Below are 23427 nucleotides of genomic sequence, written 5' to 3'. Positions count from 1 at the left end.
TAAGCCGTAAAGCATGGTGCACTAAACTATTAAGTAGTCATCATATCAAGATTGCCAAATGTTCATAACATGTGCATCTGCTCCTGCAATAGGTCTGTCACCTAGCGGTGCATCAAGGACATAATTCTTCTCTGCAGCAATGAGGATAATCCTCAGATCACGGACCCAGTTTGCATCATTGCTACTATCATCTTTCAACTTAGTTTTCTCTAGGAACATATCAAAAATAGGGGAGCTATATCACGAGCTATTGATCTACAACATAGATATGCAAAAGTATTAAGACTAAGTTCGTGGTAAATTAAGTTCCATTAATCAAATTACTAATGAACTCCCACTTAAATAAACATCCCTCAAGTTTATCTAAGTGATACATGATCCAAATAAACTAACCCATGTCCGATAAGCACATGAGATGGGGTAGTCATCAATGGTGAACATCTCTATGTTGATCATGTCTACTATATGACTCACGTTCGACCCTTCGGTCTCCAGTGTTCCGAGACCATCTCTGTACATGCTAGGCTCATGAAGTTTGACCCAAGTATTCTGCATGTGCAAAACTGTCTTACACATGTTGTATGTGAATGTAGAGTCTATCACACCCGATCGTCACGTGGTGCTTCGAAAGGACGAACTTTGGCAACGGTGCATACTCGGGGAGAACACTTTTATCTTGAAATTTAGTGAAGGGATCATCTTATAATGCTACCACCATTCCAAGCAAACTAAGATGCATAAAGGATAAACATCACATGCAATCAAAATATGTGACATGATATGGCCATCATCAACTTGTGCTTTTGATCTCCATCTCCAAAGCATCGTCATGATCTCCATCGTCACTGGCTCAACTCCTTGATATCCATCGTTGGGTCGGGGTCCTCTAGCATACGATTGCTTCTAGAACTATTGCTAACGCATAGCGATAAAGTAAAGCAATTACATGGCGTTTGCACTTCATACAATAAAGAGACAACCCTAAGGCTCCTGCCAGTTGTCGATATTACAAAACATGATCATCTCAGACAACAACGTATATCACATCACATCTTGACCATATCACATCACAACATGCCCTGCAAAAACTAGTTAGTCGTCCTCTACTTAGTTGTTGCAAGTTTTATGTGGCTGTTGCGGGCTTCTAGCAAGAACCGTTCTTACCTACGGCAAAAACCACAACGGTGATTCATCAAGTTTGCTGTTTTAACCTTCTTCAAGGACCGAATTGTTGGAACACGCGGTACGCTACGCTAGCGCCAAATAAATTTTCTACCGCGCACCCAAGATCATGCTGCTGGAAATAGATCACGTGATCGGGTTTACCACTAGACGCGCAGTCACCACAGCGGAAGTAGAGTTGGTGATACGTGTAGCCGATCTCCCGGGCCGTCTCCTCATCGCGTTGCCGATCTCCCGCGAACAGCGAAGATCCGTGAACGGTGATCTCCCGCGAACGGCACCTCGCGGTTCCCTCGAACGGTTCGTCCAAGCACCACAGATGTGATGCCTCCAAGGTATCCACACGTACAGGGAGCAGCATCGAGCGGCGGACTGCTAGGTCCGGTCGCACGGCATGGGCATGGGGAGTGGCGGTGGCTAACCAGGGTTCAACCCGATCAACCCTAAATGGTGTGCCCACTCCCCTTTATATAGACCTCCGAGGTGGGCTCAACACTTGAGCCCACTAGGAGTCCACATCCATTTTCCACTCAAAGCAGGAACATAATAACAATTATCAAGTTCCATTACAAATCCTTTAGGTAAATTAAGTTGCATAGTGCCGACGGCCAATGCAACAACTCTTGCTTTATTCCCGACGCGAATGTCAACTTCTCCTCTTGCGACATTCCTAGTTCTGCTTAGCCCTTGCATCGAGTTGCATATGTGAACAACCGATCCGGTATCATATACCCAAGAGCTACTAGAAACATCAGCAAGATAAATGTCTACAACATATACAACAAGTGTACCTGAAGAAGAAGTCATACTTCCAGTCTTCTTGCCCTTCTTGGCAAGCCACTTGCTACAGTTCCTTTTCCAGTGTCCGGGTTCCTTGCAATGAAAGCAAATACTCCCCGAAGCCGTCCCTGACTTAGGCGCAGCGGCTGTAGTTGGAGTTGCCTCCTTCTCTTTGCCCTTTGCCTTAGCCTTTCTCTTGGACCAGCTCTTCTTGAACTTAGCCGAGTTCTGCACCATCAACACTTGACGATGTGTACCTTTCTTGATATCCTGCTCTGCCACTTTGAGCATCCCATGCAATTCAGTGAGCTTCTTTTCCATCCCATGCATATGGTAGTTCGAGATGAACGGCCCATAGCTGTCTGGAAGAGAACCCAGAATTGTATCTGTGGACAACTCATCCCCAAGTGGGAAGCCCAGCCTATCCAGAGCTTGCATGTACCCAATCATCTTGATCACATGCGGGCTCAGTGGATCACCCTCTTTCAGCTTACAATCCATCAAGGATCGCCAGACGTTGAACCTTTCGGTCCTAGCCTGCATTTGAAACATGCTCTTAAGGTTCTCGATCATATCGAAAGCCTCAATATTTTCGAACTGCTGCTGCAGATCGGGATCCATAGAAGCCAGCATGAGACAGCTGATCTCGTTTGATTCATCAACGAGTTTCTGGTAGGCATTTCTGGCTGTGGCATTAGCATTATCGGCAGGTTCCTCTGGAAGCGGATTCTCTAGAACTTGTTCCTTTTTCTCATGCCTAAGAACAATTCTCAAGTTTCTATACCAGGTGGTAAAGTTTGTTCCATTCAATTTATCTTTTTCCAGGATTGATTTCAACGCAAAAGGGGTAACTTGAGCAGGTGGTGCCATTGATCTACAACAGAAATATGCAAAACACTAAGACATGTATTCATGAAGAGTAATTCATATTAAACATTTCAATAAGATCATTACTCCCACTAAAATCAACATCCCTCGGTCGATACTTAGTGATTCAAGATCCAAGATCAACATGTCAACTAGTGAGCTTTGCATCACCGCTAGAGGACAAGATCACTCGGTAAGCAACTCTTGCTAATCGTATCTCCATACGACTCTTGTTGTTGGGGACATCTCATGCCTCGCCAACTCCTATGCCTTGTAGCCCAAAACTGTTTTGATAGCCACGACAAGTCAACCAATGCTCCGCGTGTAAGTGTCCGACACAAACCCATCACTTCAAGGAGATCTAGTGGCACCCTAATTTCATAGGCCAGCCACTAAATATACTTGACATGTGAAGGTGCAGCAATTGGGGAGGCATTTGTACTTGACATTCTTTGAGGGATCACCCTACTTAAAACATCTACCATGCAAAAGGAAGGGTGCATAAAAGGGATAAACTTTCACAGGCAGTTTATGTATGTGTGATATGGTATAGCCCCTTTTCACAGCGCGTGGTGATCTCCATCTCCATGTGCGCAGTCTGCCCATGCATGGTTGTCCTCGTGGTGATCTCCATCTCCATGCTATGGTGTCAACCGCCAAGTGTTACATAAGATACTATGCTATTAAAAACTAATAGCTACTGAAAGTAAATTACATTACATGGCTTCTCATGTTGACACGCAGGTCATTAATACAATAATGGGACAACCGTATGGCCCCTGCCGGTTGCCGCACTCATGACACGCAGGTCATGAAACAATAATATAAAAGCAACATACATGGGCTATACCAAATCACAGTCATTCCCTGCAAAAACGAGTCAGACGTTCTACTGCTGAAGATAAAACCTCCTGAAACTCTATCTTCCAAGCAGATTTTGGCCTAGCCAGAAGCACCGAAATCCTGTTCCAGTTTTTTGCCGCTAATCCAACTTTTCGTTAGCTTCAGTTTGACAGGTCGTGGAGCAAAATCGGAGTTCGTATGCAAAAGTTACAACCGTTTTACCGAGACCGCTCCAACAGATTTCAGCACCGCGGAAATCACATTTCCAAGGTGTTGATCTCTGTTCCGATTCGATCAATCTCATTGATCTTCGCATGCTGCATCCCGATTTACGTTCCACTGTCTACCCCGATGGCGGACAACTGACCGGTAGGGGTAAGTCGTGTCACGACCTCTGCATCACGATCACGGAAACAAGATCACGAAACCAACCTTCAACACTGACATGCGCGACCGATCTCATCGACCCGCACCTGAACGGATCTACATATCTCATATGCATATCATCGAATCTATTACCACACAGCGGAGGCTCTGATACCATTGTTGGAACACGCGGTATGCTACGCTAGCACCAAATAAAATTTTCTACCGCGCACCCAAGATCATGCTGCTGGAAATAGATCACGGGATCGGGTTTACCACTAGACGCGCAGTCACCACAGCGGAAGTAGAGTTGGTGATGCGTGTAGCCGATCTCCCGGGCCGTCTCCTCCTCGCGTTGCCGATCTCCCGCGAACAGCGAAGACCCGTGAACGGTGATCTCCCGCGAACGGCACCTCGCGGTTCCCTCGAACAGTTCGTCCAAGCACCGCAGATGCGATGCCTCCAAGGTATCCACACGTACGGGGAGCAGCGTCGAGCGGCGGACTGCTAGGTCCGGTCGCGCGGCATGGGCATGAGGAGTGGTGGTGGCTAACCAGGGTTCAATCCGATCAACCCTAAGTGGTGTGCCCACTGCCCTTTATATAAACCTCCGTGGTGGGCTCAACACTTGACCCACTAGGAGTCCACATCCATTTTCCACTCAGATCCAATCCGAATGGGCTGCAGCCCCTTAAGTGTGCAACCCTATAGGTTCACGTACACATGGACACGACCAGAGTCGATAGTTGGTAGCGGCTCCTAGCAGAACGTGCCAACTCCCATGTGGGCGTAAAGTCATTTGACGAACCTCAACAATGTGGCATATGCAACATTCCTTTTGCCTCACGATATTTGTTGTCGAGCTCAAGGCGAGTACTTGTCATCCTTGTGTTAGCTCGACCTCTCTTCTCGAAACCATGATATAGATTCCCGAACTGGGTTAACACTTAACCCAAGTCGCATGGCCATGCTTTCCAAATCTGATCACTCGAGAGGGCCCAGAGAATATCTCTCCAAATAGGAGGGGCAAATTCCATCTTGGTCAACCAGATCTCGCGGCATGTCTCATGACTCAACTGAAAGCTACCTTTATAACTACCCAGTTACGGAGTAGCGTTTGATAGACCCTAAGTGAGTCGATCCACATCCCGAGAACATGCGAGGACCTCAGGTCTAGGACATGGCATAGACATTGCACTTGAGACTAACAGATGACTATATCTCGCTGCGTCTCAAAGTGGGTCTGTCCGGCTCGGTGATCTCCATCCCCAAGCCCATACTTTCGGTTTAGCATCTCCATGCACATGACTTGTGAAACATAGTCATCAACCGAGTTGTATACTAGTCAAGGATATTTGTCCGCATAACCTTATCAACTAGGGACCATTAAAACAATCATTATACAATACATAGTTCCACAAACAAGTCACATACTTATTGATACATATCATTGATGATGTTCAAGGACAATACAAAGGACTCATGAATACATATGGAAATATCATCATCACATGATTGCCTCTAGGGCATATCTCCAACACGAATATAGTCAATAGGATTCAACTAAAGTAGGAGAAACAGACACCCGCCAGCCACCTTTATGCAAAACAAGTTGCATGTCTGTCGGTGTAACTGATCTCATGTACGTGGACATGTAAGGTTGGTCCGCGCCGCTTCGTCCCACAATACCGCCGAATCGAAATAAGACGTTGGTGGTAAGCAGTATGACTATCACCGTGCCACAACTCTTTGTGTTCTACTCGTGCATATCATCTACGCATAGACTTGGCTCGGATGCCACTGTTGGGAAATGTTGCACGGAAAACGAAAATTTATGTACGCACACGCAAGATCTATCCATGGAAATGCATAGCAACGAGATGGGAAGAGTGTGTCTACGTACTCTCGTAGACCGTAAGCAGAAGCGTTTGTTAACGCAGTTCATGTAGTCCAACTTCTTCACGCTCCAACCGATCAAGTACCGAACGAGCGACACCTCTGCGTTCTGCACACGTTCAGCTCGGTGACGTCCTCCGCCTTCTTGATCCAGCAAGGGGGCGAGGTAGTGGATGAGTTGTGAAGCTATCTCCACAGGGCTTTGCCTAAGCATTACGAAAATATGACCGGGGGTGTAAACGGTGGAGGGGGAAACCGCACATGGCTAAGCAATTGTCGTGGTTGTGCTAGGCACCCCCCACCCACCCACATATATATAGGTGGGAGGGAGAGGGCAGAGGCCAAGGGGCGCCCCCAAGTAGGCCGAATCCTACTTGGGGTCTTCCCCTAGGTGGCGCCCCCTGTCGGTGTCAAAACCGGTGGATCTCGGGTAGGGGGTCCCGAATTGTGCGTCTAGGATCGATGGTAACAGGAGACGGGGGACACGATGTTTACCCAGGTTCGGGCCCTCTCTATGGAGGTAATACCCTACTTCCTGCTTGATTGATCTTGATGAATATGAGTGTTACAAGAGTTGATCTACCATGAGATCGTAATGGCTAAACCCTAGAAGTCTAGCCTATGTGTATATGGTAATGAGTATGTCTCCATCCGGACTATGCTCTCCGGTTTATATAGGCACCGGAGAAATCTAGGGTTACATGGGGTCGGTTACATAGGAGGAAATCTTCATAATCGGTCGCCTAGCTTGCCTTCCACGCCAAGTAGAGTCCAACCCGGACACGAGTATAGTCTTCGGCCTTCGTATCTTCACAACCCATCAGTCCGGCCCAATGGATAAAAGGTCGGACGCCCGAGGACCCCCTAGTCCAGGACTCCCTCAGTAGCCCCTGAACCTGGATTCAATGATGAGGAGTCCGGCGTGCAGATTGTCTTCGGCATTGCAAGGCGGGTTCCCCTTCTTCCGAACTCCAAGATAGTCTTCGCACGCGATGATTGTATCCGGACCTGTTACACACCATGCACAACCGCACAGAGAATATATATTTTTTACACGAGTTCCATCCGCTGACAGCTTTCTACAATGTGACATTACGTCCGTTCGGTCATAATTTCGAACCGTTTGTCCCACGTTTCAAGACGCAGTTTCTATTGGCACGTCTTGTCGAAGCAGAGATCGTGTCCCCTTATCGCGGGATTCTCATCAGTGCAGGCATGGGTAACCCAACCGTGCCGTTTACACAGCCCTTGGGAATAGGCGAATCTCAAGGCGAGTGAGGAGGCGTTTTAATATTTGCTGCCTTTATAAGGAGATAAGGATTCCCCCTTCCTCTTCTCACACTTTCTGTTTGTCTCTGCCTCCCCAACCTCGAGCTCCAGCGCCCAAGTTCCAATCTCCTTTCCACTCCAGCAACCATGTCCGGATCCGGTGGTCAGGGCAAGTGGATGGTCTCCTCCGTCACGGAGGAGGACATTACTGAGCTTCGGGCGGCCGGATATTTGGTGAAGGAGATCACCCACCGTCTGCCGGCCGAGGGACAGATGGTCCCTACGTCGGAGCCCACAGAGAGGGTGGTATTCATCCCCCATTTCTTCCGCGGGCTAGGGTTTCCACTCCACCCCTTCGTCCGTGGGCTAATGTATTATTACGGGGTAGATTTTCATGATCTGTCTCCGAATTCCTTCCTCAACATCTCGGCTTTTATCGTCGTATGCGAGGCCTTCCTCCGCATCCAACCCCACTTTGGGCTATGGCTCAAAGTCTTCAACGTGAAACCAAAGGTGGTGGATGGCCAGCACGCGGAGTGCGGAGGGGCAATGGTGAGAAAATTGTCCAACGTCTCTTGGCCCAAAGGCACCTTTGTGGATACGGTAAAGGAGTGGCAGAAGCATTGGTTCTACATCACAGAACCACGCGGCACCACCAGGGCCGCAGCTGCCGAATTCCGCTCCGGCACTCCTATGCGACTCACCTCCTGGGTCGAGAAGAGTCCGGGCTGGTGTTCTCCTGACGAGCTGATAGCGCTACAGACGCGTGTTCAGAGCATGGTAACCAAGAGCGTCAAGCTCGTTGATGTGATCCAGGTGATGCTAGTTCGCCGGATCCTTCCATGCCAGCGCCGAAGCCGCCCGTTGTGGGAGTTCAATCCAAAGAAGCACCGGATCCTGGTGAGGCTCTTCGAGACTACGCACGAAGGCGCATGGAAATTGCTCTTCAAGAGCAATTAGAAACCACCGGCCACGGATTCAGACCGTGGTCACGATTGTACACACCCTGCCAGCAAGGTATGTTGTTTCGAACGTTTCCTCAACCTAATTGTTTCGAGGATGATGTCTGAGCTTTTGTTATTGCTCTTTCAGGACTGGATGGAGAGGGCGAAGAGGATCCAGTGTCCGGCTCCGCTGCCTGAGGAACCAGTCACCCCGCGTCTAGCGAAGATGCTGGTACCGGCGCCATATAAGGCACCGGAGAAGAAGGCCAAGAAGAAGGCAAAGGGGGCCAAGAGTGGCTTCCGTCGTAAGGGTACTTCGGACGTGGCGTCCGAAGACGACGAAACTCATTCCTTTGTCCCTGAGGACAATGACGGGGAAGAGGAGGAGGAGGAAGAAAACAATCCTCCCCCTGAGGAGAGGAAGAAGAAGAGGGCGGCTCCGGCGCATCTGGAGGCGGAGGCGCCCAGAAAGGGGAAAGGCGTTCCAGCGGTCAACACCGCGTGGGACGTTGACAGCAGTCCGGAATGACGCCCCCGCGCTAAGCCCCAGGCCGCATCGTAAGTGACATGGCTTATTTATGCGCACATCCAGCCCTTTCTCTCCATTATCTTGATGTAGTTTAACTGTACTATTGCAGTCCGGCCCGCGACCTAATCCAGCGATCCTCGTCTGGAAGTTCGTTGGCTCCGTCGGAGATGGCGAGCCAGCCGCCACCGCCTGCTTACTCCCCCGGGGCCGGGGACGACACCGAAGTGTTGTCCCGGAGGGCCGATCTGAACCAGGGAGGAACCCAGGACGCAATCCGGGAGGCGCCACGAGGCGAAGCCTCCACTGCCGGACACATGGAGGAGACGATCCCCATGGAGACTGGCGAAGAGGGCCACATCGAGCTTGGCCCTCAGCCGAATACGATTCCGGAGACCCATATGGCTCAGGAGTCGGGCAGGCAGCCCCCTTTGAAGGAGGGGGGTGCGCCGCCTCCATCGGTGGCTCCTGTCCATCCAGGAGCGCTGGATGACCTGATGGGGGCGCTACGAAGTGCCTCCGTCGTGGACGAGCACCGTGTCCTTATGGGTGCGGTGGTCGAGAAGGTTCAGTCCATCAAGAGCGGACCGAATGAAGCCTGCAGCAGCCTGTTAACGGGTGTCGAGGTAAGAAAGAGAAAAAAAACCCATGTAGTCAGTAGCCCCTGAGACACTGTCCGGTGTTCGGTAAGAAGAACCGGACAGAGGATCAATCTTCTAGTGTAGGAGACTAATGTGATATGTATGCATAAGCAGGCGTCGCTGTTGGCCGCAGCCTCGCACGCTGCCGAAGTCTCTGAATTGAAGCAGAGGCTGGAGCGGACTGAGAATGAGCTCGGCGAGGTTAGAGTGCGGCTGCAGGAGAAGCAAGGTGAGTAACGTCTTGCTGTGTGTTCAGAAAGCAGAGGCGCTGTGTATTGACTGTAATGTCAAAATGTATGCAGGAGCTGCGACCGAGGTCGAGGCCCTGAGGAAGGCCCTGGGCGAGGCCGAGGAGAAGGCTGTCCAGCAGCAAGCCGCCCGTAAGAAGCTCGAGGCCCGTGTCAAGGAAATCCGGCATGATCTCCAAGATGTAGTGAAAAAATGTGAGACCTTGGAGAATGATGCGTCGGCTCGGGAGGCCGAACTCACCAAGGCTCGTCAGGGCACGAAGACCGTGATGAGGCCCAGGCCGTCATCCAGGAGATCCAGCAGGCCAGGAAGATCACGGCGGGTAAGGATTTTAAGATGCAAAGCAAGTATGCGGAGAGGCAGTACCTTTTACTAACCCGGGTTCAGAGTTCCCCGGGGGCTTTTGCGGATCTACCACGCAGCGTATCAGACGCTGTAGAGTTCTACCAAACCGAAGGAGGAGGTTCTACGGAGAAGCTATTCTGGTCCCAGTATGCGACGCCAGAGCATCCCGTGTCCTTCACTGATCAGCTGAAGCAGCTGGTGGAGCTGCGCAGGGTGGCCGAACTAGCCATGAGGGATTTGACAATCCAGCTATGGCCAGCCGAAGGTATGCCCGGCAGCTACTTCGGACTTGTGAGGCGGCTAGTGGAAGCCTGTCCGCGGCTGGACGTCGTCAAGCGCTCTGCATGTATTGAAGGTGCTCGTATGGCCTTCGCTCGTTGCAAGATGTGGTGGGCGAAGATGAACGCTGTTGAAGTTGCCAGCGGGTCGCCGGAGGGCAAGGAGCACCGCACACCCGAGAAATATTTTGCGGATGTTATAGAAGGGTCTCGACTTGCAGCAGCTCAATGTTCGCGGGACATTATTTTCGAATGAATACATTCGTGTTGTCCTTTGCCTTGTATTATAAAGACAAAGCTTGTTTTGTAATGTAATTTTTTATGCTTTAAATTGTTTCCTCCTGTGCGGCCGTGTTATATGCAATCTGAGGGTTGGCCAGTCGTCGGCTTCTGCCCTCACGTAATTAGTACGGAGGTGTTCGGGATGGGATCTAAACAATCTTGATCCAATTATATGGTCCTTGAAGGAGTTGTTTAGCGCAACGAACAAGGCAATCAGACTATACGGCTTAAACGCCCTCACTTAGCCATAGGAGTTTTATAATTAAGCAAGTGCGCAGCCCCTGGTCCAAGCCAGGGTGCTGTCAGCATCTGATCGGGAAGTGCCGATCCTTCGCGTGACGCGGAAAAAATCTCCAACGATTTTGTAACCCTCGAACAGCTGACCGGCTCTCGCCATATCATGACAGTCAGTTTTCGGCTTTCTCTACTGAGGTGCTCATCCGGTCAAGGCCAGGGCACAATCGCAGTAGTTCTCCCTTTACTACCCTAGCCGATAGAGCGGAACGTAGGGTAGCAAGCACAGGAGCCGGGCAACCCAACTATTGACCAAAGACATGATTCGGAGCCAATGCATATAATGCTAAATTCGGGGTGCCGAACTTATATATAAGAAGTGTTCGGACTTTGCTGCCATATTGTGGGGTGATAAGCAGCCCCTGGCGAATATGAGACGTACAAAAGAGTACCGATGTAGCTGATAAGCAGATCGAAATAAATGAAGTAAGAAGCGAAAACCACAGAAACTGGGCCGCAAATCATTTTTATTATAACTAAATGGAAACGTCAAGGCGTATCTTATACAAATAGTGCGATAAGCACCCGAACTATTTAACATGCCGGGATCAAGAAGGAGCAGCGTGTGGGTCCTGAGAAATAAGTAAAAATACCGTCAAGAAGAACGTATGGAGGTTACCCTACGCACCTATGCTGCATGCCCCCTTTGTATGCCGATCCTTCGAAGGGGCTGGTGATCAGGCTCGCGAGAAAAGGAACCTGAAACAGAAAGGAAAAAGTGTGTCCGGGGTCGGTCTAGCCGAACTGTAGATCCCGGGTTAGCTTGTGCCTCCGTCGATATCCATGGAATTTTGAGTGCGTAATTATGTACGCGTGGTACGAATGCCACTACTTCATCGGGACTGGGACGGAGGCCGAATTGCTAGTCGAGCTCTTGACGAGCCTTGCTATCCTGCTGCAGTGTAGTTCGGAACCTCTTGATGCTGTCCAGGGGCTCGGCAGCCGCACTATGGTGTTGCTTGAGAAGGCCGCTCTGTACCTATGTTGCTAGGGCGGCGGTGTGCTCCTCTGTTCGGAGGGAGCGTTCCGTGTTGCCATTGACTGTTATGACGCCGCGTGGACCGGGCATCTTGAGCTTGAGATAAGCGTAGTGTGGCACTGCATTGCATCTAGCAAACGTTGTTCGTCCGAGCAGTGTGTGGTAGCCGCTGCGGAATGGGACGATGTCGAAGATTAACTCCTCGCTTCGGAAATTGTCCGGAGAACCGAAGACCACTTCCAGCGTGATTGAGCCCGTACAATGGGCCTCGACGCCTAGTATGACTCCTTTGAAGGTAGTCTTTGTTGGTTTGATTCGTGAGGGGTCGATGCCCATCTTTCGCACTGTGTCATGATAGAGGAGGTTGAGGCTGCTACCACCATCCATCAGGACTCGTGTTAGGTGGAACCCGTCAATAATTGGGTCCAGGACTAGTGCGGCTGAACTGCCGTGGCGGATGCTAATTTGGGTGGTCTCATCGATCGAAAGTGATCGGGAATGACGACCACGGGTTGAACTTTGGGGCGACTGGCTCTACCGCGTAGACGTCCCTGAGTGCTCGCTTGCGCTCCCTTTTGGGGATGTGTGTAGCATATATCATGTTCACCGTTTTGATTTGAGGGGGAAATTTCTTCTGTCCCCTAGTGTTCGACTGCCGGGGCTCTTCGTCCTCGTCCTCACTTTGTGATCCCTTTTCTTTGCTTTCGGCATTTAACTTGCCAGCCTGCTTGAAAACCCAACAATCCATGTTGGTATGATTGGCTTGCTTATCCGGGGTGCCGTGTATTTGGCACGGACGGTCGAGTATGCGGTCCAGGCTGGAAGGTCCTTCATTGTTTCTTTTGTAGGGCTTCTTCCGTTGGCTGGACTTGGAGCCAGTGAATCCGGCGTTGACTGTGGTGTCATCGGTGTTGTTGTCACTGCTTCGGCGTTTGTGTCTATTGCGTCGGAGTTTGCCAGAGCTATTCTTGGCCTCGGAGGGACCTGGCTCGCTGGCTGTGTTGTTACTACGGGCCAGCCAACTGTCCTCTCCCGCGCAAAAGCGGGTCATGAGTGCCGTGTGGGCTGCCATGGACTTCGGCTTTTCTTGGCCGAGCTGGCGTGCCAGCCATTCATCACGGATGCTGTGTTTGAAGGCTGCTAAGGCCTCGGCATCCGGACAGTCAACAATCTGGTTCTTCTTGGTTAGGAACCTGGTCTAGAATTTTCTGGCTGATTCCCCAGGTTGTTGAACTATGTGGCTTAAGTCATCTGCGTCTGGTGGCCGGACATAGGTTCCTTGGAAGTTATCCAGGAAAGCTTCTTCCAAGTCCTCCCAGCTGCCGATAGAATTTTCAGGCAGGCTGTTAAGCCAGTGCCGAGCTGGTCCTTTGAGCTTTAGTGGGAGGTATTTAATGGCGTGGAGGTCATCTCCTCGAGCCATATGGATGTGAAGAATGAAATCCTCGATCCATACTGCGGGATCGGTTGTGCCGTCAAATGATTCGATACTGACGGGCTTGAACCCCTTGGGGAATTCATGATCCAGTACTTCATCTGTGAAGCAAAGAGGGTGTGCGGCACCTCTGTACCACGCCGCATCGCGGCGTAGCTTTGATGGAGTACGTCTGCAGTATTCGGCCCGGGCGTGGTTAGGTTTGTCTTGTCTGAATAGGTAGTCGTCGTCGTGCCTCGAGGCACGTCCTCACGATCCGTAGATCGATCTAGTATGTCCTGCTTTGCTGTCTAGGGTCTGCCGAAGGTCGTACGTAAGGTCCCGAGCCGGTCTGTCCTTGTTTTTGCGAGGCGGTGGGGCGGGCTGTTGTTCGGCCTGGGTTGTCGTTTTATCCCGACCGTGGGGTGGCCGCTCCACCGCTCTATCCCGACCACGTGGTGGTCGGTCCGCGCTGCGCGAGGGAGGTATGGGATCTGTGCCTCCTCATCGAACTGAGGTAGCAGCCTGCGTTTTGGGTAGCTCTTGGCTGTTCGCTTGAGGTCGTATTCTTCGGCGGTCAGGACATCAGTCCATCTGTCGACGAGCAGATCTTGTTCGGACTGAAGCTGCTGCTGTTTCTTTTTCAGGCTCCTTGCCATGGCTATGAGTTGTAGCTTGAAGTGCTCCTGCTCTGTAGGATCCTCAGGCACGATGAAATCGACGTTGCCGAGGCATGTCTCCTCTTTGGAGGGTGGATGGTAACTATCATCCTCCGAGTCATCTTCTATGGCCTGTCCGTCAGGGTTATCTTGCCCCTTGTCGTTTTCCTCCTGTTCGGATGTAGCTCCTATAGGGTCTTCATTGTTTTCGGCGTCGCCCAGAGTGCTATTTTCTCCGGTGCCGGTATTGCCGTCTTTTGAGCGTTGAGGCTTAGAGCGGCGTTTGGGGCGCCGATGCTTGGATTGCATCTCAGAGGGTTTATTCGCGTCTGGCTCTTCTTTGTCGTCGCCAGATACCTTGGGTGTATCAACCATGTACATGTCATACGAAGAGGTGGCCGTCCATCGTCCAGTAAATGGCGGGTCTTGGCCTTGCTCCTTGTTGGCACCATCGTCCATGTCGTCGATGTCTTCGGAGCCATAGTCAAACACGTCGGTTAAGTTGTCGATGGTGGCTATGAAGTGGGTGGCGGGTGGGAAGCAAAATTCCTCGTCGTCCGCCTCTAGCTCGAACCGAACATAGTCCGGCTGTGAGTCTTCCTCCAAGGACAAGTTCTTCAAATAATTTAGTACGTCACCCAAAGGCGAATGCTGGAAGATGTCTGCGGCGCTAAATTTGAAAATCAATAACCGATCCAGCTCGGTGTCCGCAGGCGCACTTGATCCGGAACGTGTGGCCGGAGACGAGTCCGGAGTTCCATCGATGCAAGCATTGTAGGATGTCGAGTCCGTGTGCGGCTCCAACGCCATGGACTTTATGGCCTCGGAGGGGATGATCTGCTTCGGTACTAAGGCCGTTGCAGCAACGGGATCCATCTCCTGGATGTGATCCGATGACAGATTTAAACCATGTTCATCGGAGAGAGGGGGAGCGATCGCCGCAGTCTCAAATCCATCAAAGATCATGTCTCCACGGATATCTGCGACATAGTTCAAGCTTCCAAATCAGACCTAATGGCCAGGGGTGTAGCTATCGACCTGCTCCAGATGGCCGAGCGAGTTGGCCCGCAGTACGAAGCCGCCGAATACGAAGATCTGTCCGGGGAGGAAGGTTTCTCCCTGGACCACGTCATTACTGACGATTGAAGGGGCCATCAAACCTTTCGTCGACGGCACAATGGAACTCTCAATGAAAGCACCAATGTCGGTGTCAAAACCGGCGGATCTCGGGTAGGGGGTCCCGAACTGTGCGTCTAGGATCGATGGTAACAGGAGACGGGGGACACGATGTTTACCCAGGTTCGGGCCCTCTCTATGGAGGTAATACCCTACTTCCTGCTTGATTGATCTTGATGAATATGAGTGTTACAAGAGTTGATCTACCACGAGATCGTAATGGCTAAACCCTAGAAGTCTAGCCTATGTGTATATGGTAATGAGTATGTCTCCATCCGGACTATGCTCTCCGATTTATATAGGCACCGGAGAGATCTAGGGTTACATGGGGTCGGTTACATAGGAGGAAATCTTCATAATCGGTCGCCTAGCTTGCCTTCCACGCCAAGTAGAGTCCAACCCGGACACGGGTATAGTCTTCGGCCTTCATATCTTCACAGCCCATCAGTCCGGCCCAATGGATAACAGGTCGGACGCCCGAGGACCCTCTAGTCCAGGACTCCCTCACCCCCTTCCTTATTTGGAGTGCGAGAGGAAGGAAGGAGGAGGTGGCGCCCCCATTCCTTTCTCTCTTGAGGAGGGAAAGGCAGGAGGGGCCACCCCTCCCCTTTCCTTACCCTAGGGCCGGCCAGCCAAGGGAAGGGGCGCATCAGCCCCCTTGTGGGCTCGTCTGTCCCCCCCATTGGCCCATAAGGCCCATACACTTGTCAGGGCTGCCCGGAACCCCTTCTGGTGACCCGATGAGTACCCGGTGCACTCTGAAACTATTCTGGTGTCCGAATAACATCGTCCTATATATCAATCTTTACCTCTCGGCCATTTCGAGACTCCTCGTCATGTCTGTGATCTCATCCGGGACTCCGAACAACATTAGGTCACCAAATCATATAACTCATATAACACTATATCGTCAACGAACGTTAAGCGTGCGGGCCCTACGGGTTCGAGAACTATGTAGACATGACCGAGACACCTCTCCGGTGAATAACCAATAGCGGAACCTGGATGCCCATATTGGCTCCTACATATTCTATGAAGATATTTTATGAGTCAAACCGTTATGACAACATACGTAATTCCCTTTGTCCATCGGTATGTTACTTACCCGAGATTCGATCGTCGGTATCTTCATACCTAGTTCAATCTTGTTACCGGCTAGTCTCTTTACTCATTCCGTAATACATCATCTCGAAACTAACTCCTTAGTCATAATCTTGCAAGCTTATGATGTGTATTGTCGAGAGGGCCCAGAGATACCTCTCCCATACTCGGAGTGACAAATCCTAATCTCGATCTATGCCAACTCAACAAACTCCTTCGGAGATACCTGTAGAGCATTTTTATGATCAGTTGATCACCCAGTTATGTTGTGACTTTTGATACCACACAAGGTATTCCTGCGGTATCCGGGAGTTGCATAATCTCATAGTCGAAGGAATATTTATTTGACATTAAGAAAGCAATAGCAATAAACTGAACGATCAATATGCTAAGCTAAGGGGTGGGTCTTATCCTTCACATCATTCTCCTAATGATGTGATCCTGTTATCAAATGACAACTCATGTCTATGGTTAGGAAACCTTAACCATCTTTGATCAACGAGCTAGTCTAGTAGAGGCTCACTAGGGACACGGTATTTGTTTATGTATCCACACATGTATTTAAGTTTGTGGTCAATACAATTCTAGCATGAATAATAAACCTTTATCATGATTTAGGAAATATAATAATAACCATTTTATTATTGCCTCTAGGGCATATTTCCATCATTACCATAGGTAACTAACATTGCTCACTTTCCCCTCCCTCCTCCACCACGTTCTCACAAAACCCCAAACGGAGCACTGTCGTCCTGTCAAAGCCTTCGACCGTTACCTCCTGACTAGTGGCTGCTTGACATCCTGACAGGTGGGGTTAGGCCACTCTCTGTCTCCGGAGTGACGACGCTTTAAAATCATGACATGTGGGGCCAAGGCTACTTATGACATGTGGGGCCGCATGTTATCCTGACAGGTGAGTGCTACCTCTTGAGCTTGCGTTGGTTTTTCCCTTGAAGAGGAAAGGGTGATGCAGCAAAGTAGAGTAAGTATTTCCCTCAGTTTTTGAGAGGTATCAATCCAGTAGGAGACTACACGCAAGTCGCCTCGTACCTACACAAACAAATAAGAACCTTGCAACCAACACGATAAAGGGGTTGTCAATCCCTTCACGACCAGTTGCAAAAGTGAGATCTGATAGAGATGATAAGATAATATTTTTGGTATTTTTATGATAAAGATTGAAAGTAAAGATTGCAAACTTATATGATGGAGAATAGACCCGGGGGCCATAGGTTTCACTAGTGGCTTCTCTCAAGATAGCATAAGTATTACGGTGGGTGAACAAATTATTGTCGAGCAATTGATAGAATAGTGCATAGTTATGAGAATATCTAGGCATGATCATGTATATAGGCATCACGTCCACGACAAGTAGACCGAAACGATTCTGCATCTACTACTATTACTCCACACATCGACCGCTATCCAGCATGCATCTAGAGTATTAAGTTCATAAGAACAGAGTAACGGATTAGGCAAGATGACATGATGTAGAGGGATAAACTCAAGAAATATGATATAAACCCCATCTTTTTATCCTCGATGGCAACAATACAATACGTGTCGTTTCCCCTTCTATCACTGGGATCGAGCACCGCATGATTGAACCCAAAGCTAAGCACTTCTCCCATTGCAAGAAAGATCAATCTAGTAGGCCAAACCAAACTGATAATTCGAAGAGACTTGCAAAGATAACCAATCATACATAAAAGAATTCAGAGGAGATTCAAATATTGTTCATAGATAATCTTGATCGTAAACCCACAATTCATCGGATATCGACAAACACACCGCAAAAAGAGTTACATCGAATAGATCTCCAAGAAGATTGAGGAGAACTTTGTATTGAGATCTAAAGAGAGAGAAGAAGCCATCTAGATAATAACTATGGACCCGAAGGTCTTTGGTAAACTACTCACACATCATTGGAGAGGCTATGGTGTTGATGTAGAAGCCCTCCGTGATCGATGCCCCCTCCGGCGGAGCGCCGAGAAAGGCCCCAAGATGGGATCTCACGGGTACAGAAGGTTGCGGCGGTGGAAATAGGGTTTCGTGGTGCTCCTAGATGTTTTCGGGGTATATGGATATATATAGGAGGAAGAAGTAGGTCGCTGGAGCTGCGAGGGGCCCACGAGGGTGGGGGCGCGCCCAGGGGCAGGCGCGCCTCCCTGCCTCGTGGCCTCCTTGCTTCTTTCTTGACGTCCACTCCAAGTCCCCTGGATCACGTTTGTTCCAAAAATAACTCTCCCGAGGGTTTCATTCCGTTTGGACTCCATTTGATATTCCTTTTCTGCGAAACACTGAAATAGGCAAAAAAACAGCAATTTGCACTGGGCCTTCGGTTAATAGGTTAGTCCCAAAAATAATATAAAAGTGCTTAGTAAAGCCCATTAAACATCCAAAACAGATAATATAATAGCATGGAACAATCAAAAATTATAGATACGTTGGAGACGTATCAGTGAGGTCGGGCCACTCACTCTCCCCACAGTCGGACACATTAGAAAATCCTAACCAGTGGGGCCGAGGCAACTTATGACAGGTGGGGCCAAGGCACCTTATGATTGGTAGGGCCGGGGCACGTTATGACTGGTGGGACCGGGGCAGCATATGACAGGTGGGATATGTTCTCTCTATCATTTGTCAACGACCAACTGCAGACATCCCCTAGTAGCTTCCCTCACCTCCCACAGACCAGCCATGGTCATAGCTTGCCGAATCACCATCTATGATTCTGGCGCCGACCAGTGGACGATGACATGACACATCCGCTATAGCACCAGCATTATTTCCTCTGCCCGCATTGTCCATCAAGGCCCCGCATGCACAGCTGCAGTCCCCGACCATCTCAATTTATTCTGCTGTCGAAGAGAGTGACCGATGGCCGCGTGACATTTCTTAGAAAGCTCTTCGATCCCGATCCGCCTTATTCAAGCGCTTTAGGACCCCTTTCCCGTTATCTCATCTGAAACCTTAATTTCAGGGGCGCCTTCATGGTCAATGTCTGGTCGCAGCGGGTACACCGGTGAGGGAGGGGATTCAATCATGTCTTGGCCATGCTCACGTGCACCAGATTCTTAGGAAGTTCTGGTAGTTAGCGCTCAGGGCCTATTTGATTGATTCCTTGTTTGATTTGAAGTGTTAAATATGTTTTGGAGGACTTATTACAGTTTAACAGGCAAGCACATGATAATTGGTATATTGCATATCAAGATGAGTCGATCCAGTGGGGTACAGAGAAGATGTCATTGGAGGAGGCAGTGGCTAATTTGGGTGTTGAATTAGCCAGTAAAAACAAATTGATTGTTGAGCTGAAGCGTAGTATTGCGAAAGAAACAAAAATTGCAGAGCTTGTCCGCAACGCTAAGTTGAAACTACAAACTCATCTGGACCTATTTGATCATGTGGTATAAGAGCTGCAAATGGATTGAGAGGAGAAAGCAAGAGTCATACAAGGACTTGAAGTGAAGGGAGAGGAGAAAAACATATACATGTTGGCACTTATCATAGTTGTCATCTCTGTACTACCTTTTTACTATGTAGTTTAGGTTAGTTGAAATAATGTAAGAGATCACCAAATATGATGGGTTTTTGAGGAAGTTTGTACCCATGGAATCCGAGCAAGATGTGACATCTTGTTAACCCCTTGGAATTTAGTCCACATGATACGCAACTTTGTTTGTAAAAGATTCATGCAAAAGATGTCATCTTTTTATTAGGCTATTTCATGAAATTTTCACAGTCTTTGTCCAAACATTGTAAAAAAGTACTTGATGAAATTTCCAATATGAGTACAGATCATATGCTATTCCATGTCTACAAATTGGGAATTTAAGGAATTGAAAACATCCTAGACTATGAATTAGTTCACTTTAAATTTTCCTTGCATCTACCCGTTTCTTACACCAGCATGTTCTAGACAACAACTTGAGAAATATAGCATGTTACCACTAAAACACATATCAACACAAATTTCTCTCTCTCTCTCTAATCTCTTTTGCTTAACCCTAAACTGGTTAATAGCAGCACATTTTTCAGCATCTTTCTTTAATAACACCTCAATTTGCATATCCTTCTTGCACAAATCTTCATCCCAAGTCTTCTTCTGCAACAATTCTAGATTCCATTCATTGTAGGTCTGTAGTTCACTTACAAGTGCATCCTTTTATCTTTTGAGCTGATGCACCATGTCACCCAAATCAATCAAGTGATGCTTCAAGAACTTGGGAACTTCTGGATCGAATCATTCGAAGAACTTGCACCCACCAACCTCTGATATTAACACAAATCAGTGGCAACAATATATTTTCCTTTTTTGCCACAAAACGTTGGAAATGAGAAAAAAAGGAAATCACCCAAACTCTTGTCTAGTTGAAATATATCCGCCCTGGGTTGCAATCGCTCCAAGAAATCCACCTGGAAGCCTTCTCTTTGCACCAACATTCAGTTGCCGGAGAATATTTCAGCGGCTTCTCTTTGTATGGTATTGGGGAAGAGAACAAGGACTCGCCATTGTTGCACAATGTAATGTTGCTGACTCTAGAACTAGACGTGTCCTAGCTTTATGCACACTTATGAAACTAAACAAAAATGTTAGTGGTCATAAACCAGTTGATGGACTAGCTCAGTGTGCAGTGGGTAGTGACAGTGGTGATAAACTGGCTCAATGTGGAGTCGCATGGGTGATAAACTAGCACCATGTGCAGTGGGCAGTGGCGGCTGATAAACTAGCCATGTACTTAATCTAATCCCAACATACTCAAACCTTCTTACATGTGTCGCTCATGAGATGGAGCAGCCAATCCAGCACTACCGCGTCCATGATTCCCCGTCCAGATTCGCGCCGCGATGCCCCGTCCAAATCCGTTCCGCCACAGCCTGCCTAGATCTGCACCATCGCGCCCCTACCAAGATCCAGACCAGTAGCGTTGTGTCCAGATTTGCGTAGACAACACTAGGAGGCGAGCAGCAAGGCCATGAACGCGCCTCGATAGGGGGAACATGCATCGATGAGGTGTGGCACAGGGAGGAGGAGGAAGAAGTCGAACACATAAGCGACAAGCATCGTCGAGGTGGTGTGGCGCCTCTCCCTAATCGAGATTAGGGTTCGAGGAGAGGGGTGAAAGGAGGAAATGCGGCGGTGCGAGTGAGCTTCAATGGCATATCTACAACTTCCTTTCGATCTATCAGATGTGGTTGAGGCATCTGTTGGGCCCACCTGTCATAGAGACAAAATGTGGATTAGTAAGTCACCGTTGCTGCGCGCGTCGCAGCTGAGTGCGTGACTTGGCGGGTCCCACAAATTTTTTTTTGGTGCCAAAATTACCTTTTTTGTGAAAGAACTGTCACAAATAAGATTGAAATTTGCCTCTTTGCAATTTTCACACAAAGTAGACAACATTGGAGGCCTAATGCGATTTTGTCTTGAATTTCAAAGCTTTTTTCCTATATTCCATTGATTTAATGGATTTCTTGACATTAATTACAGGTGATTGAAATTTGAACTACAAGAGTCTTGTAGTTCAGTCAAAAAATAGGGGGAAACTATTTTAAGCACTGACATTATGAATGTGGTCACTAGCCCCAAAAGTTGAACAAATGCCCAACTCAAGCAATGAATAGCCATCCTTGCAAGTTTGACCCCATTTTGGAAAAAAAAAAGATGAAAAAAGTCAAAAAATGAAATCCTTTTGCATGGAGCCTTATTTATGTACTAGTATGTAGGAAAAATGATGAACTTGCAGTACCACAAAACACGGAGAAAAAACCTTCACAAAATGGCCTACCTCATGTGAAGATCCATGGTTTTCATGCCAGATGACCATGTGATGGCCATATCCATGGCATAGTCCAAGATAATATGACTAAATTTTGCTGAAACATGGATCTTACCTTTGTAAATAATCTTGCCAAAGGAAGTTTTCAAGTTTTTGTTAGATTTTTATTTTATTTTGTATGTGCAAAAATTGCCTTTTAGTGAAATAACTAACACAAATAAGTTTGAAAATTGCCTCTTTGCAATTTTCACAGGAAGTAGACAAGATTGGAGGCCTAATATTATTTTTCATGATTTTCATAGCCTTTTCCTATATTCCATTGATTTAATAAATTTCTAGACATGAATTACAAGTGATTCAAATTTGAACTACAAATGTCTTGTTGTTTGCTCAAAAAATAGGGAAAAAATATTTAAGCAATGAGATTATGAATGTGGACACTATCCATGAAAATATAAGAAATGCCACAAAAGAAGAAAATCAATTTATTTCAACTCAAATTCAAATTCACAACATTACAAGGTTCACACTCAAGTTCACAACATTGCAAGGTTCACAACATTACAAGGTTCACACTCAATCACGACATCTCAAAGTTCAACCTCAAATTTACAACATTTCAAAGTTCGACGTTCAATCTCAAACTCAAATCCTTTTATGTCTCCTTGTGTTTCTCATTGGGTTCACCACCTTGCTCCTTGTGTTCCTTGATTGGTTATTGGGTGGCTTCACTACCTTTCTTCTTTTTTTCTTCACAACAGGTTCTGGCAGTGGAGGTGGTGAGGTAGTACTTCCAGTAACCGAACACGTGATGGCTAATGGACAAACAACTTCAGCTGTCACAACAGGAACTACTCTTTCTTTGGCTTATGAAGCTTCAAAACCTTCCAAAGCCTTTCTTTCAAAATCTTCATCATATGTGGATTCAATAGTTGGTTCACCTTGAGTTGATGTCAAATCAACTTGTGTTATGTTCCTTTTACTCCCTTTCTTCGTCTTTGTTATGTTCTTCTGTGTGCTTATCCTAGAGTTGTTTTTAGAGGGACATGGTTTTTTAATGAGAACAAATGCATAAAGAGAAGGCACACATACCAAGCTATACTTTCAACCTATGATAGCTCAAGTGGTGGTTCTTCTAGTTCTTGTTGTTATTCTAGAACTGCTAGTTTTTCTGCCTCTTCTACAAATGCTTCATGATCCTCTGCATTTTTGGCACCCCAGTGTGCATCCTCTCCAAATGATGGGTCCACTGGATTGGTACAAATCCTAGCAATGTGCCCTAGTCCTCCAGATCTTTTGCACTTGCGCCTCCTATGTGTACCTCCCCCTGCACTTGCTCTTGTCTTGTTCTTCCTTGGCCTTCCTGGTGGTCTAACCAAAGCTGGAGCGCGAGCTTTAAACCTAGATCGATGATGATCCATTGGTCTTTTGCCAACAAAGCAGGCACATTCTTAGCATATGTTGCCTTAAACTTCACAACAGAGGAGTATTCAAACACATGCTGATCAACCTCACCATCTTGACCCCTGACGGGTGTCATGAAAAATAGGGCATGTATG

This window comes from Triticum aestivum, chromosome 5D, assembly GCF_018294505.1.
Source record: "Triticum aestivum cultivar Chinese Spring chromosome 5D, IWGSC CS RefSeq v2.1, whole genome shotgun sequence".
In the NCBI taxonomy this organism is placed as follows: domain Eukaryota; kingdom Viridiplantae; phylum Streptophyta; class Magnoliopsida; order Poales; family Poaceae; genus Triticum; species Triticum aestivum.
This window is presented reverse-complemented; position numbering follows the sequence as displayed.